Source organism: Cryptomeria japonica, chromosome 7 (genome assembly GCF_030272615.1).
Source record: "Cryptomeria japonica chromosome 7, Sugi_1.0, whole genome shotgun sequence".
Classification (NCBI taxonomy): domain Eukaryota; kingdom Viridiplantae; phylum Streptophyta; class Pinopsida; order Cupressales; family Cupressaceae; genus Cryptomeria; species Cryptomeria japonica.
The window spans coordinates 792,441,704-792,457,849 of NC_081411.1; positions in this window are offsets into that span (position 1 = coordinate 792,441,704).

Consider the following 16,146-nt stretch of genomic DNA (forward strand, 5'->3'; position numbering starts at 1 on the left):
AGGGGGCATACCACCCACTAAATTATCATTTATGGGGCATATTTCTTCACACCCATTTTTCTTTCTTTGAAACAACATGATAAAACTGCACCGTCTCAAACAGGGGCAAATGTAGTCACATAAATCTGTCCACTTAATTAAATAAATATTTATTTAATTTACCTTAACCCTCTTCTCCTATTAATTAAATAAATTATTCAATTTATTTGATCTAATTCACTTAACAAAATTCAGACCATTAATTAAACAAATAAATCATATTTGTTTAATTAAATCTTTTCTCACATTTAAATAAATTAACATTTATTTAAATCACCTTTATCCTCCACCCACTTGTATTTTCCTACAAATGCAAGTTGCACAACTATTTTAAACAAATAAATAATTTATTTATAAACCTATTTATCCTCACCCACTTGAAACCTTTAATGGCTTCCCTTAAAGTCTTCAAACTTAACAACTTCCTTCTAGAGTCCTCTCAAGCCTTTAATGGTTTCCCTTAAAGTCTTCAAACTCAATGGCTTCCTTCTAGAGTCTTCTTAAGTCTTTAATGGTTTCCCTTAAAGTCTTCAAACTTAATGGCTTCCTTCTAGAGTCTTCTTAAGCCTTTAAAGGTTTTCCTTAAAGTCTTCAAGCATTTAATGTTTTATCTTCCTTTTTCTCATGTAAATAAATTAAGATTTATTTAAATAAAATCCAAAATTCACATTCACATTTAAATAAATTAATATTTATTTAAATATCTATCCAAATGCAAATTACACCATTTAATTGAAATAAATGATTTTATTTTAATTGAAAATCCCAAAATTCCTTCCACTTGCATTCTCCTAAAAAATCCACTTGCATGCCTAAATCCTTTCTAGATTCTTCTAACTCCTTCTAATTAGCCTAATCCTATCCTAATCATTGTCACATTCCTAAATAAAAGGAAGTCACTTCTCAAAAACCTCCAAAGTCTTCAATAAATATTAAAGGCTTTATGTCTTCAAATGGTTAACCTCTAAAGTTTTCCAAACCATTAAAGGCTCTTACATAACCATTTATGGTTAACTCACCTTTTACCTTTGGTTAGAGACTTTCCTCTAACTTAACCATCCTTTTGACTCATGGGTCTCTTCAAAGCATTTATTACTTTGACTAAGGTAACCATTTAACCCTTGAACATTCATTTATCCCTTGGATAAAAGGAATATCCATTAACCTAACCCTAACCCAACCCCCTAGGGTAACCATCATGTCCCCTCAAGCATTTAATGCTCCTTATCTCTCCACTCAAGCCTCCTCATGGTGACACTTGTCAACATGGGATTGGGTTGAAAGTCTCACATGGATTGAATATCTTTCAATCCTAACCCTTGTTAAGATTTCTCAATCTTAACCCTTCATTTCCCCATTTCTTCTATAAATAGAACCCTTCTCCTCAAGCAAAGAAGGAAGCATTAGAGTATTGTTGTTATACTGGTATTAGCATAGAGCTTTTTCATAGCATCACTATCTACACTTGCATAGCATTTATTTATCATATTCAACCATCTTGAATCTCCATATGGCATCTGACAGCTACACTCATGTGGAGCTTGGAGAGGAGAGGAACAAGGGAGGAGCAACTATGAGCATCTTGATTAGCATTTGGAGGAGTATAGTTTATCTATTCTATGTTTGTATGCTTTCTATGTCATGCTTAATATCTCTCTTGATATGCCTGTTTAGGATAATCTTTTATTGCTAACACTAACATTTGTTTCTTGTGCTCGTGTGTATTGCCATCAAACAGACTTTCTAATCCTTTTTAAAGAGCATCATTTGGTGAAACTGACGTGAAAGAATAGAATTTTTTTTTTTTTAAATTAGCTTTCTTTCTTCTTTCTTTAAATAAGCGTTTTTAGTAAGTTGTTTAGAATGTTTTTTTTTTATTAGATGGTTTCTTTTTTAGAATAGACTTTTAAATTAGTTGTTTAAATTTTATTTTTTTAATTAGTCTTTTAGAATAGATTTTTTTAAAGTTTCTTTAAATAGTTTTTATTTAAATTTTTTTTTTTTTTAAGTAGTCTTTAAATTAAGATTTTTCTAAATTACTCTTTCATTTAGTTCTAATTTAGATTTTAAATTAGTTTTTGATTTAGTTTTCGATTAGATTTAAATTGCTTTTATTAATTTAGATCTAATTTGTTTGTTAGTGTGATTTGTGTTAATATGATTAATTTAATTTTGGGTTTACATCTTGTGCAGGACATAAGGAGCGTCTTTCTAACATATTGTTGCAGGTGTTGAAAGTGTCAAATTTACAAAAAAAAATTTCTTAACATGTTCTAATTAGAAAAATTGATCAATCCTAGGATAGTCATTCACATTGTCTTCATTTTGCTATCTTTGTCAAAAAATGAACAATCACATTGCTATCTTGGATTAAAATGAACTATCATTTTTGCAATCTTGACTAAAATGAACATTCACATGTTGCAAAATGGGCTAAAAAGAACAATAAACTTGTTATTTTTTTGAGTTTAAAAAGAACAATCACATCTTGGATTAAAACAAACTATCATTTTTGCAATCTTGTCTAAAACGAACATTCACATCTTGCAATATGGGCTAAAAAGAACGATCAACTTATTATTTTTTGAGTTTAAAAAAAGAACAAACATTTTGCAATCTTGAATAAAACAAACACTTCATTTTTCTATCTTGGCTAAAAAGAACACCATGGTTGTTGGAGCAACATCTCCAAGTAGCAAATAGATCACATTGTGATGATGGGTTAAAAAGAACAAGTGTCTTTTGTTTTTGGCATGCTTGTGCAAAATATGTAGAGTGGTCCTACTTCTAACACACACTATCCTCTCTGTTGGCTTTCGTGGTCCTGGGTGCAAGAGAAAAGTGTTAGTAACACTCAAAAGTTTATCTTTTTAAGAGAGGCTATCCAAGAGACACATCACTCTTGGGAATGACCTTGCACGGTAAATCCTTCGAGCTGCTATAGAAATCAGGTGTGAATGAAAGTTGTAGCCTTGGGTATAGTTGTTCCTATAGTGTAACTTGTCGAAAGGACAAATGGGCCCCACCACAAGTTACAAGGCTCTTAAGTGAGTCACTGCACTGCAGAATGAACTTATGTCCAAAAACATAAAAAATTACTAAACACCTTTAAGTAGTAGCCCACCCATTCTATTAATTGAGGATATTTGTGATAAATTCAATGCAAGAGCATAGAAGGTTTGGCTCCCAAGATACTCACCATACATATTTCCTTGAGTAGAAACATATCTTTTTGAAAGGTTACTTGTAGCACGATAAAAGTGGTGACTCCCACATCATACGGATCATCTATTTGTTATGCTCGCGTAAGACTTAGTATATCACATCCTTACCTGCCACGGTGGGATTCATAAGGTATGTAGTACCAAACTTGAAGAAATATCAAGATGTGGGCTGAAATTATCACAACTGGCCATTTGACCTTAGGGATAAAGAGTGTTTGAAATGTTTTCATTTTTGAGTCAAGACCAGTGCAAATTGAGTTGACTTCAGGCTTTGGAAAACACATAAAATACATTTGAAGAAAAGGGTCATAAAAATTCCAAGGATTGGGTTGATCTAGACCCATACTTACTTGTGCCTTTTGAGGCAACATTCTTGTGTTTGTGTGCTTGCTTTGTTTACTTGTCAAAGAAACATCATAAAAACAAAATCTGAAACAAGTATTCATCCAACACAAACATTTTCAAAAACAAAAGATTGAAAAACCAAGAGCAACAACAAAAGTGTCGAATTATATGACCATTCTTAACATCTTGAGAAAGAATAATCTTCATCAACATATCAACTTGAAGAAAATACCATTGAGCTCAAAGGCTCTTATCAGAAGGAGGAAATTATTCTATCTTAATAGACAAATATTTGTCTCTCCTAGAACCTTCCTATGTCACATGCGTCTATATCTTCAAGGGAAATCAAATGAATTTGATCAGGAGTCATTAAACCACAGAGCTTTTATGCAATATCGAGCTTTGAGTTATCACAAGAACAAAGGAGGCAAAATCAATCCTAACTTCTTTCCCAACATTTGCATCACATATAACGTAGTTCGGGAAGAACCACCAACTCCCGAAAGAGAAGAGGAAGAATTTGTCCCATATGTGACACAAAGCTTTTATTGAAGTTCACATTTCATCCATTATCATATCGATATCTCATCAAATCCACTTCCAACTCTCAAAACATATAGAGTTTTTGTCCTAAGTTCTGTTTCAATATTGCTTCAATCAAACACAACACATCACCTTTTAGAATGTCTCTACATCTAGGATAAACTCATCCTAAGAGGCATTTCCATGCAGGTTAAAACTAGTCTATGAGAGCATCCTCTCATTACTAGGTAGTTGGGTCTGTAACACATCTCAGGCCTCTCTAAACCTTATCACATCAAACTTTGTCAATAAAAAACAACAAGAAATTGAAGGAAGAACTTTGGTACCATCTACCTTTAGTGCTAGAGATTCATATGCGAAACACTTCACCAAACATCAATCTTTCATTTCATCACCAACTCATCATCATTTTCATCAAACTTCAACAAAAACTTATAAACAAAATGGAAAAGTCGTAATGAGGATGAAAGAGGTTGAGAACATATCAGATACAACCTTCATCAAGGTAATCCCCCACCTCCTCCTCCTCTAAATGAAATAGAAATGTTGCGGCAACAAGTTGAGAATCTCACCCAACAACTTCATAGTGGTGTGAAAACTAATCAATTTTCACTTAATGACATTTGTCCCTATCCCTTTGATAGGAATCTTCACATGTCACCTTTTCCATGAGGGTTTGAAACACCCAAGTTTGAAAAGTACCAAGGAAAAGGAGATCCTTGCATTCATGTTAGAGAATTCCATTCAACTTGCCTCAAAGTGGCATACAAGGATACATACCTAATGCCACTTTTTCCCCAAAGCTTGGGAGGAACAACCACATCATGGTTTTTCCCAATTACCAGGTGGCATTAGGACATGTGAAGAACTCATCCAGAAATTCCTGGCACATTACTCACACAAAATTGAATGTGATATCACAATGGTTGATCTATGTAACACTAAACAAAAACCAGGTGAGCTATTTTCACTCTTTCTACAATGATGGCATCAAATGTCTAGCAGACGTTCTCTTCAATTACCTAAACAAGAACTAGTGGAAATATTTATTTCCAACTTAAATGATGAAATGGAATTTCACCTAGACGTAAAAGACACAGACTCTTTCAATGACATGATCACAAAAGGCTTAAAATGTGAGCAGGCTCTCATCAAAAAAGGGCTTATCAAAATATATAATGAACCAAAGGATGGCCCTCGCCCATGCTTCAATAGTGACAAGCTTAACTTCTGGAACAAAAACAAAAACTTCATCAATGACAGGGTTGTGGATGTAAGAACTATCAAAAGTGCACAACCTGTGGTACGATTTGCAGGATAGAACCCTGCACCCAAGAATAACATAGTTGCTCCTCCAAGTCAAGGATGCAATACATCTCAAGAGGAACCCAGACAACGTCAACAAAATTTTAAACCTAAATGAACATACACTCGCTTACGGAAACCCATTGAAACGGTGTTACGTTAGTTGGTTTCTCAAAATCTAGTGACCTTACCCAAAACATCAAATTATGAACCTCAAGTCAAACCTTCATGGTGGAGGGATATTGAGCATTGCGAATTCCATCAAGGGAAAGCACATAAGACAAGAAATTGTCACAGATTGAAAGATCTTATTCAGCATCTTTTTTATTGAGGTGAAATTGAAATTGAAGGACATGACCCAAAGACAACAAACAATGATCATCTCATGTTTAAAAATCCACTTCCATCACAAGATCAAAGGGGTCCTTCCACTTTAGGGCGAAACATAGATACCACCAATTATATGCAAGCCGCATATAATTACACTATGAATCACCTATATGATGCCAGTGAACAAATTGCAACTATTACCATCAAAAATCCTAGCTCCACTTGCAATGTTGTTACACGTCGCATCAAGATTACCATAAAAGAAGCTCCACAAGACACTGTTGGTATTTTGGTATGGTTTTGTCATTGATGTCAACACCTACTAAAATGCTAGCACTTTGGAGATTCAACAACATTCATCGGCAAGTAAGTAACTATCGCACAGTTACTGGTATATGATTCACCGGCAGGATATAATGATCACCGACACTTGGAATGATATGGAAGACACTTGGTAATGTCAAGCACATCGTGTGGACACCTTGTTTTGAAGAATTAATCATTGGTATATTCATATTTGCATATTTTCTTTTACCGGCAAATAGGTCCAGGGTTACCTAGGGTTACACCGGCAAGTTTATCTTTTCCAAATCAGCATGGCACGCTATGGAGACGATTAATTATTGGTGTAAATGCATTAAGCCAACATATTTAATCGGTTATTGCTTCAGATATTATATTGTTTGTAAAAAAAATTTATTGTAATATCTTGTAGAGTCGACCTACTAAAATTGGTCTTAGGTTATGGTATAAATGTAAGATCTTATTTGTAAGATCAAATGTGAAATGCGAAAAAAGAATTGTGAGAAGATATATGCGAGATTAAGAAGAGCTATACACGAAGACATCATTTGAAGGTGAAGCTAGGTTTTTGTGGAAGAATATTAGCATTACACCAGTACTAAATCCAGCATATGAAGATTCTATTTTGTGTAGTACATTCTTATTGGATTTAACCATCCAACTGTAGATAGAGTGACGCCCTTTTTGTGATTGAGCAGTGAGCTCTAGGCTATTGGCCTTTCTGCATGTGTCGACCCCATTAATGTACACTTACTATCTGCAGTAGTATCATCTGATTGTGGATAAGGTTTCCCACCGTGGTTTTCCCCCTTACAGGGTTTCCATGTACAAATATTGGTGTTATGTGTTGTGGATGACTTCGTGTTTATGTTTCATGCATTAATCTTTACCGGTATAGCAATTAATTGTTAACACTGTCTACCGGCATACTTAACTGGTTTACCGGTATTAAACATTAAGTTGGTTAAGTTGTTTTTGGTTTGAATTTATTAGACAACTGATTCACCCCCCTTATCAGTTGTCTCCAGGACCTAACAATTGGTATTAGAGCCTAGTCCTCTCTTTGCAGAAGTTTAACAACTTGAGAAGATCCAATGACTACTAATTATTTCAGGAAGTACAGTCCTAAACTTGATGGAACCAACTATGGGATATGGAAGATCAAAATGGAGACACATCTAAATTGCATTGGTAAAGACATCTAGGAAGTTACAAAAAATGGTTATACTGTTATTGTAGCTGGTCAGACCAGTCCAACTACCTTAGCTAAAAATGAGGAGAATGATTGCAAAGCAAGAGAAGCACTTTTGAGCGTTTTATCAGATCAACAAATTATGGGATTATCAGATAGGTCTACTGCTAAAGCTATTTGGGATCATTTGGAAACACTGAATGAAGGTGATTCCACAGTCAAGATTGCAAAACTTGAGAGCTTCCGAGTCAAGTATGAACATCTGAAAATGGAAGAAGATGAAAGGATTTCTACTTTTATGGAAAGAGTACATGAAATTGTTTTGGGTATTAAATGTTGTGGAGGAACCTTGAGTGAGGATGAAATTGTTTCAAAAATCTTAAGAGGTTTGCCACTGGCATATAAAATGAAGGTTACTGCTATAAATGAGTTGAGAACAATGCCTAGTACATCAGTAACTAGGGATACATTGATTGGAAAACTTTTAGCTTTTGAAATTGAGGAATTTGGTCTTGTTGCTACTATAAAGATAGATTTGGCATTTAAAGCATCAACATCATCTGCTCCATCATCTGACAAATCAGACTAGAAAGCCTTTTATGCAAGAGAACATGAAGAAACTAGGAAGGAGAATGAGGAACTTGAAGCACTATTTGCGAGGAAAATGTCTAAAGTTCCAGTTGGAAGTAAGTATGAAGGTAAAGCACCCTTTAAATGTTTTAACTGCAATAAGATTGGTCATATGGCTTTGAGATGCCCTGATAGACATGCTAGACTAAGAGAAGAAGCTAGAAGAACATACAAGCCTAATCCTGAATATCAGAGATACAGATTTAAGAAGAACAAAGACAAATCTTGTTACATTGCTAATGAAGGTGTGATTGATGATTTTGATGAGGATCCAGTAGACATTGGATGGGTTTTTGTTGCTATAATAGAAGATCAACCGACACCTACTGCTCAACTGGTAGAACAAGCCCTAGCAGCTAAAGTTGAAGTAAAGGATGAATGGATCATTAACTCGGGATGCTCACATCATATGACAGGAGACAAAGGTAAATTCTTGAACTTTCAAGAATACAATGGAGGTTTAGTAAGATTTGGAGATGACAAAGCCTGTTCAACCAAAGGTAAGGGTACAATATCTCTTGATGGTAAGCATAACACTGGCAATGTCTACTATGTTGAAGGATTAAAGCATAATCTTTTAAGTGTTGGTCAATTGGTTGAGAAAGGATTTCAGTTACAATTTAAAAATGGAAAATGCAAAATCATGAATAGAACTAGTTTAGAAATTGCAACCGGTAATCAGACTAAAGGTAATATCTTTCATTTGAATAACAGTGAAAAAGCATGCTTGATTGCACATATAGATGAAAGTGGGTTATGGCATAAGAGACTATGTCATGTAAAATTTGATTGCATGGTAAAGATCAGTACTTCTAAGGCAGTTAGAAATCTACCTAAAATTGTGAAACCTCATAATACAATTTGTAAGGAAGGTCAATTTGGAAAACAAGTTAGAGCTAGTTTCAAAAGTATTTTAGAAAAATCCAAAAATGCTCTTGATTTGATTCACACTGATTTATGTGGTCCAACTAGAACTAAAAGCTTACAAGGTGATAGATATTTCATGTTAATTATTGATGATTATTCTAGAATGTGTTGGGTTACTTTTCTCAGAGAAAAATCAGAAGCACTTGGAAAGTTCAAACTATTCAAAGAAATGGTTGAAAATGACACCGGTAAGAAAATCAAATGTTTAAGATTAGATCAAGGAGGTGAATTCACACCTAAGTACTTTAATACATTCTATGAAGTGAATGGAATCAGAAGACAGTTATCAGCACCTTAGACACCACAGCAGAATGGAGTTGTTGAAAGGAAAAATAGAACTATCTTGGATGCAGCAAGAAGTATGTTATCTGAAGAAAATTTACAACATGTATATTGGAGAGAAGCAGTTAGCACAGTGTTTTATACATTTAACAAAGTTCACATCAAAGGTGAAACCGGTAAGACCCCTCATGAACTATGGTTTGGTAATACTCCTACTCTAAAGTATTTCTGAATTTTTGGAAGTAAATGTTATATTAGAAGAGATAAGTATATTGGCAAATTTGATCCTAGAAGTGATGAAGGAATATTTCTTAGTTATTCATCTAAGAGCAAGGCATATAGATGTTTTAACAATAGATTGCAGAAAGTTGTTTTTGAGTACAAATGTAAAAAATTTATGAACAAATTAGAGGAACTTCAAGGTATATAGACTCTGAATTGGCAATAGAAATTGTGACAAATGAACCTACTCTAAATCCACTGGTACAGAATGAAGATCCAGTTACCTCGGTACCATCAGAGGATTCCACAGTAATTGAAGAACAATAGAAAACTAAGACACCTCGGTATGTAAAATTGAATCATTCTGAAGATTAGATAATTGGAAACAAATTTAAAGGAGTTATGACAAGAGGAAGATTGGAAAATGAAGAGGTATATCTTATTTCTCAAATTCAACCATCATTTGTTAATGAGGCATGTGAAGATAAATTTTGGATTAAAGCTATGGAAGAAGAATTAGAACAAATTGAGAAAAATAATACTTGGACATTAGTTCCCCGACCTAAAGATAAAAATGTAATTGGAACCAAATGGGTATTTAGAAACAAACTTAATGAAGATGGTAAGGTTGTAAGAAATAAAGCAAGACTAGTGTGTAAGGGATATTCTTAGAGAGAAGGAGTTGATTACAATGAAACCTTTGCACTGGTAGCTAGAATTGAGGTAGTTAGATTATTCTTGGCTTTTGCAACTCATAAGAACTACAAAGTTTATCAAATGGATATTAAATGTGCATTCTTGAATGGAGATCTTAAAGAGGAAATCTATATTGAACAACCTGATGGATTTTCTTTAACAAATGACAATGATATGGTTTGCAGGTTAAGAAAAGCTCTGTATGGATTGAAACAAGCCCCCAGAGCTTGGTATGCAAGGTTGGATAAGCATCTTTTAAAGATTGGTTTTACTAAAGGAAATGCAGACAACAATTTAAATTACAAAATAACTAATGATGATATCTTGATTATAGAAGTATTTGTTGATGATATAATCTTTGGAGGAGAAGATGGATTATGTAAAGAATTTTCCATTAAAATGCAGCAAGAATTTGAAATGTCTATGATTGGAGAAATAAAATTCTTTTTAGGATTGCAGATTTCACAGACTAACAAAGGTATATTTTTTAGTCAATCCAAGTACTTGAAAGAGTTACTAAAGAAATTTGGGATGGATATATCTAAACCGGTAAGCACACCTATGACTACAAATGACAAATTGTCTCAAAGGGATGAATCTACACCTGTTAATCCAACTAGATACAAATCTATGATAGGAGGTTTACTGTATTTGAAACAAACCAAACCTGATATTATGAATGCAGTATGTATTGTTTCTAGATTTCAAAGTAATCCTAGAGAAAATCATGAATCGGCAGTAAAAAGGATTTTTTGGTACTTACAAGGCACTGCAAATCTTGGATTATGGTATCCTAGAGATGAAAATTTTGATCTATGTGCATACACAGATGCAAATTGGGCAGGAGATGTGCATGATAAAAAAAGCACCACCAGCGGAGCATTCTTTCTTGGAAAGAGATTAGTTTCTTGGCTGAGTAAGAAATAGAGTTGCACATCTTTATCAACAGCAAAATTAGAATATGTTGCAGCAGCAACTAACTGTACACAGGTACTATGGCTTAAACAAATGTTGAAAGACATAAAGGTAAGATCCAAGGAACCTATTACTATATATTGTGATAACACTGCAGCAATTGATATATCTAAGAATCTGGTATTACATACTAAAACAAAACATGTTTCTATCAAACTAAATTTTCTAAGGGAAAAAGTTGAAGAAAAAGAGATAAAACTGGTTTATGTGAATACTAAAGAACAGCTTGTAGATATTTTCACAAAACCTTTGCCTAAGGAGACTTTTGAATATCTCAGAGATCAGCTTGGAGTCATATCACCACTGGTAGAGACTTAGACAATTGATGATTGCCATCAACTGGCAGAATTAAAAGATAAATCTTTTACTCTAGTCTTTGATGAGGAAGCTACTTCTCAGGGGGAGTTGTTGGTATATTGATTGTATATGAACTTGGTTTTACTATTGTAACTTTGGCATTTGATGTCAAAGGGGGAGAGATATCTATGCAAAAACACATTATCTTTTAAAGGAGAGATTGGTACTGAAAAAATTTGGATAACACATGTTGCTCCCAGGGGGAGAGATTGTTGTTTAGGAAAGATTGTTGGTTTTTGGTATTTGGCATTTCTATTTCGGCACTTTGATGGTTTTTTCATCTTGTGTTGCCAACAATGCCAAAGGGGGAGATTGTTGGTATTTTGGTATGGTTTTGTCAATGATGTCAACACCTACTAAAACACTAGAACTCTGGAGATTGAGCAGCATTCACCGGCAAGCAAGTAACTATTGCATAGTTACTGGTATATGGTTCACTGGCAGGATATAATGATCACCGACACTTGGTAATGTCGAATACACTATGTGGATACTTTGTTTTGAAGAATTAATCATTGGTATATTCATATTTGCATATTTGCTTTTACCGGCAAATAGGTCCAGGGTTACCTAGGTTTACACCGGCAAGTTTATCTTTTCTAGATCAGCATGGCACGCTATGGAGATGATTCATTATTGTTGTAAATGCATTAAGCTGACATGTTTAATTGGTTATTGCATCTAATATTATATTGTTTGTTAAAAAAATTTATTGTAATATCTTGTAGAGCCGACCTACTAAAATTGGTCTTACGTTATGGTATAAATGTAAGATCTTATTTGTAAGATCGAATGTGAAATGTGAAAAAGAATTGTGAGAAGGTATATGTGAGATTAAGCAGAGCTATACATGAAGACATCATTTGAAGGTGAAGCTAGGTTTTTGTGGAAGCACATTAGCATTACACCGGTACTAAATCCAGCATATCAAGATGCTATTTTGTGTAGTACATTCTTATTGGATTTAACCATCCAACTATAGTCAGAGTGACTCCCTTTTTGTGATTGAGCAGTGAGCTCTAGGCTATTGGCCTTTCTGCATGTGTAGACCCCATTTATGTACACTTACTATCTGCAGTAGTATCATCTGATTGTGGATAAGGTTTCCCACCATGGTTTTCCCCCTTACAGGGTTTCCATGTACAAATATTGGTGTTATGTGTTGTGGATGACTTCGTGTTTATGTTTCATGCATTAATCTTTACCGGTATAGCAATTAATTGTTAACACTGTCTATCGGCATACTTAACTGGTTTACCGGTATTAAACATTAAGTTGGTTAAGTTGTTTTTGGTTTGAATTTATTAGACAACTGATTCACCCCCCCTCTCAGTTGTCTCCAGGACCTAACAATTGGTATCAGAGCCTAGTCCTCTCTTTGTAGAAGTTTAACAACTTGAGGAGATCCAATGACTACTAATTATTTCAGGAAGTACAGTCCTAAACTTGATGGAACCAACTATGGGATATGGAAGATCATAATGGAGACACATCTAAATTGCATTGGTAAAGACATCTAGGAAGTTACAAAAAATGGTTATACTGTTGTTGTAGCTAGTCAGACCAGTCCAACTACCTTAGCTAAAAATGAGGAGAATGATTGCAAAGCAAGAGAAGCACTTTTGAGCGCTTTATCAGATCAACAAATTATGGGATTATCAGATATGTCTACTGCTAAAGCTATTTGGGATCATTTGGAAACACTGACTGAAGGTGATTCCACAGTCAAGATTGCAAAACTTGAGAGCTTCCGAGTCAAGTATGAACATTTGAAAATGGAAGAAGATGAAAGGATTTCTGCTTTTATGGAAAGAGTAAATGAAATTGTTTTGGGTATTAAATGTTGTGGAGGAACCTTGAGTGAGGATGAAATTGTTTCAAAAATCTTAAGAGGTTTGCCACCGGCATATAAAATGAAGGTTAATACTATAAATGAGTTGAGAACAATGCCTAATACATCAGTAACTAGGGATACATTGATTGGAAAACTTTCAGCTTTTTAAATTGAGGAATTTGGTCCTGCTACTACTATAAAGACAGATTTGGCCTTTAAAGCATCAACATCATCTGCTCCATCATTTGACAAATCAGATTGGAAAGCCTTTTATGCAAGAGAACATGAAGAAACTAGGAAGGAGAATGAAGAACTTGAAGAACTTGAAGCACTATTTGCAAGGGAAATGCCTAAAGGTCCAGTTGGAAGTAAGTATGAAGGTAAAGCACCCTTTAAATGTTTTAACTGCAATAAGATTGGTCATATGGCTTCGAGATACCCTAATAGACATGCTAGACTAAAAGAAGAAGCTAGAAGAACATACAATCCTAATCTTGAATATCAAAGATACAGATTTAAGAAGAACAAAGACAAATCTTGTGACAACTGATCCTTCTAGCAACCTCACAACGCCTCACTCCACATTGAAGGGTTTATCAACCAACATAGGATCAAGTGAGTCTTGATTGATAATGGAGCAGGCCTAAATATTTTGTACATTGTAATTAGTCACAGCTTTGGGATATGCAATTGAATCAGTGGATCCCCGCAAGAAGATAACAATAAGCCTATGATGATGCAGAGCATTCATCCAAAGGAGTTGTGGTGCTACCAATCCGAGTGGGCCCTGTGGTGAAACACATTATCTATCAAGTTCTAGACCTTCCTCTTCCATACAATTTATTTTTAGGAATACCTTGGATACACGCCATGCAAGCTATTCATCCACCTACCATCAGTGTATCAAGTTCTCACATAATGGTGTAGAAATTACAATCCTAGGCGATGAAAACCGCTTTGCATATTGTCATAATATAAGTCATCAACCAGAGATTACCATTCCCATCAATAGAGAAGCCATTTCATCCACATCATACATAAGTCCAACCTCCCTTTCTAGTTCAAACACCACTATTACCAAGCAAGAGAAGCTCAAGATGAAAATAGCAGAGGAAGGTCCTAAGCAATACAATCTCAGCCAACTCTTTTGTGTTGGACAAATGCCCACTTCTCCTAGAACACATGGAAAACCTCAACGATTACCTAAAATGCCATTGGACAAGCCAACATGTACTTTGATGCCACTCATCCTTGGAAAGAGTCAAGAAGAAGAGACTAGAGATGAGGACTTAGCAAAATGGATCTATAAAGATTCAATCACCACTGATATTCCGCAAGCTAAGATTCCCACATATCAGTATGGCAAAGGCCTTCTCATTATGCAAAGAATGGGTTATGATGGTCAGAGTGCTTTGGGACCTTGCAAGCAAGGATGACATGAACCGCTATAGCCAGAATTAAAGCCCAAAGATAACACAGTTGTAGGCTTTCAAAAGGAGATCTTTCCTAAACTCAGATTCAAAGGGAAACCCAGCAAACCACTATATCAGCCTATTACAAAGAAGTCACCTTTGGTTACATTAGCAGCACCACGCACCACACCAACTACTCCATTAAGGCTAAAAATTCCAACAAAACCATCTGTAACACCCTTCATCCCACCAATCAAACCAGCGATCCCATCAATAGCAGCAATAACATCAATAACACCATTAGCAGCAGCAACTGTATTATAAACCACAGCAGTATCTATGACACCAGAAGTTCTAGCAGAAGCAACAGAGTCAACACTACCAATACTTTCCGTATCGGATTCATTGATCCCCATAATCCTTCCTGTAGCACCAATCATTTCATCTACAAAACCGATCACACTTGCAGTGTTTAACTCAAAGGACATCCCAGTATGGTATAGTAATCGGATACTAGGAAGCGACTCAAAGATTGACTCACATGAATGGGAATTTGATTCCATCCAACTTAATACTTCAGATGAAGAAGACACATCACTACCTCCACCCCACAAAGACATCCCTATTTATGGAGAAGCATAGATAAAGACCTCTTAGGTTCCTGAGCTAGAAACATCTTCCATAGACCCTACATCACATCCTACACCTAATTCTGATAGGAAGACTACCATCAACAACCTTCACCACAACGTGTTAACCCTCACTGACACATCTAACAAACTTAACCTAATCGATGAGGTAATTCCCATTATCCATCCTGAACTCATCGAATGGAACCAACCTAATCCCCCATGTCTTGACCATTTCCAAAACAATGAGGCGATCATTGACATTTTGGAACTACGGGATAACATACCAAGCAGGGATCACAAAGCTAGATTTGCCATTGAACTTAATAACACAAAATACTTCGAGGCAGATGCCAAACCTTTCAGCTACAAAAATATAACAATAAAACATGGATCTTCCAATGAAAACAACACTGTGGCACTGTTTGATCCCGCAAAAGTAAAAAGAAAGAGTGTATCCAATGGTGAAAACCTCTCTAAGGCGCCTAAGGATGAAAGGTTTGACATTCTCCCCTCTAGTACACAGCAAGAATGATCAACAATTCTCATTGAAGAGACAAAAGAATACAATGTGGGGACTCCTGAAACACCTCACCACATACATCTGGCATCTCTTTTAACTCTAGAGGAACAACCTAAATTTGTAGAGTTCTTCCAGAAGTGTCAAATCAACTTTGCCTGGTCATACATAGACATGTCTGGGCTTGATCCTGATTTAGTCATGCATCACCTCATCATAGTAGAAGGAGTTAAACCTATCAAGAAGAAGCTTCGCAAGATGCATCCTCATATTGTAGTACTAGTCAAAGCAAAACTTAAGAAACTCCTAGATGTTGGTTTTATTAGACCAATTGATTATGCAGATTGGATATCCAATATTGTGCCTGTTGGCAAACCAAAT